The following is a 2,721-nucleotide window of genomic DNA, read 5'->3' as shown; positions in this document are numbered from 1 at the left end:
GTGAAATTCTTCTGTTTAACTCTATTTTTTTGTTTTTCTGCCTCCTGTTTTTGAATGGATGTTGGTCTTTTTGTTGTTGTCGGTCTCTTGGGGAGATTAAACGTTGGAACTTGAATTCTCTTTTTGGTTGGGGAAAGCTGTGGCATTCTGCTACTTCCCCATCGCCATCTTGGTCCCCCCTCGAGTTTTTGCTTTTTTTAATCAGAAATAATTTTAATTTATCTGTTGAAGAGAGTACTAAAGAAACTAAAGATATTTCTGGTGTTTATCTGAAAAATTATACTTTAAAATATTCTGCATTCTGTTTGTATAATATCCATAATCTATTTTATTCTTTCCTAGATATGACTTTGAATACTACATTGTTTTATAATATATAGGTTCAATAATAAATGTGTCCTTTCAGATTGCATTCCATACAGAAACAGTTTAAGATTCCTTTTTTACTAGGTGCTTATCGTATATTTCTTTGGAATAAAATGACAATGTTGTCGAATTTTAAAAGTTTTGTTAAGATTATGCTATGTAAAGGCCTTTCTAAGGTGAAGATTTAATACACTGATGTCAAACTAACTTATATATATGAATTACATGTATTGTTACACTTGTAATTTTGTAATCAACTTTTTAATAATTGTTTTCCATTTCTTGCATGTGAAGAATGAAAAATATGGCATAATTCACAGATTTTCATATCATCATGTGCAATTGCCATGTTTATCTCTGTATTGTTGTAATTTGGGTATATGTGCTGCTGAAGCATGTAATGTCTTAAAATTTAGATAGTTAATGATACAATATTTATAGAGGATTATATCCTTGGGTGCCTATTTGTAACAAGGAAACCTTGATGTTCCTAACAATGCTACTGATCTTATTTCCCTAAAATTCTGTGTATAATGGAAAATAATTATATTGTTCAGTCGATTGCTTACGTTTGCAATTTTTTGTCAATGACTATTTTAAATCTTTTTCATTTTAGATTTAATCATACTTTGAAGCATTTTAAGCTAGGTCCAAAGGGGATGGCTTTTTCAAGTATTTATTTATCCAACTGAGTTAGCTCTGTGGAGCTAATGGATTCAAAGTTAGCCTTACTTAAGAGCTCCTTCTAAACTTCTGCAGCTGAAATTTTTCCCAAATGAGGTCTTATTTGCACAAATGTCTACCTGACACTTTACCCTTCTTCCATGTAGGATCAACCAGAATATCTTACCTTGACAGCATAAATTGTCTATCTTGAACAAAACAACTCTTAGTTACAAGGGATCCTAGAAAGTTGAACATTTCAGACAGAACTGCTCAGACTAGAAGGTTTTTATCAAAATATAATTGTTTATTATACTTACCATTTCAACAGTTGCTAAAGCCAAGAAGGTGAAAAAATTGTTCATATGCACGATTAACTAATTTCCTGGCCTGTCTACCTTCCAACCAGGCAGGAACTTACACTACTGCCTTTCTATCACAAAATATTTTCATAGCTCCAGGAGAAGCCCATATGTTTCTCCTTGTTATTAGGCCGTAAATTGGTAATGTTTCCTCTTGCCTCCAGTCTGTAAATCTACAAAAGTTAAAGGTTTAAGTCTAACTCTACCAAACACTGAGGTAGAGATAATGGAATAATACTTTAAAACAGAGTTACTTTTGATCCTCTAACCACAATAGAACAATGCAAAACATGTGCCCCTTTTTATTATATTATCTATAATTATATATTTTATATTTATATGTGCTGAATTTATATTTCACACAGTGAAACTTACTAAAATCAATTGATAATTTGACAAATAAATTGATATTTATTTATTCCAATAAATAGAATTGAAATATAAATAATTAAGTTTAGAATATATATTAGAATATAAAAAGGATCAATGCAATGTCTTCGGTATAAACTTGTGAGACCTTCTAAGTTTTCGTGGTCTTCTGAATTCACATTGTTAAAAATCAATGTTTTTTTCCTCTAATCTATAAGAGATTTTACTCTGATGCTCTGTTTGTTATTTTAACTCGCTGGTCCCAAAATGTTTTTGCCCACAATTCTGAAGCATTCCTACAGTTTACACTCCAATTGTGCTGATATGATATCTAAAAGACTTTATTCTTCTATAGACCCATTGGTCGTAGTATCTTATGGCTGAGTTCCCTGCATCATCAGATAACAGGGGCAAGACTTCTCACCTAGGCTTATGCAACATGCCAGCAGAAAGTAACTGAAAATCCATCCCAATTTTTCATTTCTTATAATATTTCAGGGCCCCATTTCCTTGAGACACAAGAATTGGCAGCAAGCAATTGTGTAATGGAAGGCAATTTAAAATGAAAGATGAGGTCACAGAATCGAGAGAAAGTACTGTATTTCAAACTCAATTTACAGATGACCAGCTCATATGAATGAACAAGATCAGAAAGTGTCATAAGATTATTTTTAATACCACTCCCCTAATGATTAATGTAATATTTCAGTCTAGCATAAGTGGGCCCAAAAAATAATTCCTGGAAGGACAGATCCGTGATTGATTCCAAGGTCAGGAAAACTTGACTTAGAGGTCAAATGTAATTCAGCAAAACACTAATTGAGAAGATTGTTTGTGCTTCAAAACACTGGTACTTTAGTACAACTTGGTTCTGTAATATAAAAATGTTGTCATTCTCAAACCAACTTACATTTAATCTCCTGAAAGTGTATTCCTTTTCAAATAAACTTTTTGAAATCAC

General features: G+C 31.9%; 1 pseudogene; it reads right to left on the bottom strand.

The window, feature by feature from the left end:
- Positions 1 to 664: 664 nt before the first annotated feature.
- On the bottom strand, positions 665 to 763 carry LOC122099428 (annotated as a pseudogene).
- Between the last annotated feature and the right edge of the window lie 1,958 nt (positions 764 to 2,721).

Source organism: Dipodomys spectabilis, unplaced genomic scaffold (genome assembly GCF_019054845.1).
Source record: "Dipodomys spectabilis isolate Male_0828 unplaced genomic scaffold, ASM1905484v1 ptg000513l, whole genome shotgun sequence".
Classification (NCBI taxonomy): Eukaryota; Metazoa; Chordata; class Mammalia; order Rodentia; family Heteromyidae; genus Dipodomys; species Dipodomys spectabilis.
This window is presented reverse-complemented; position numbering and strand designations above follow the sequence as displayed.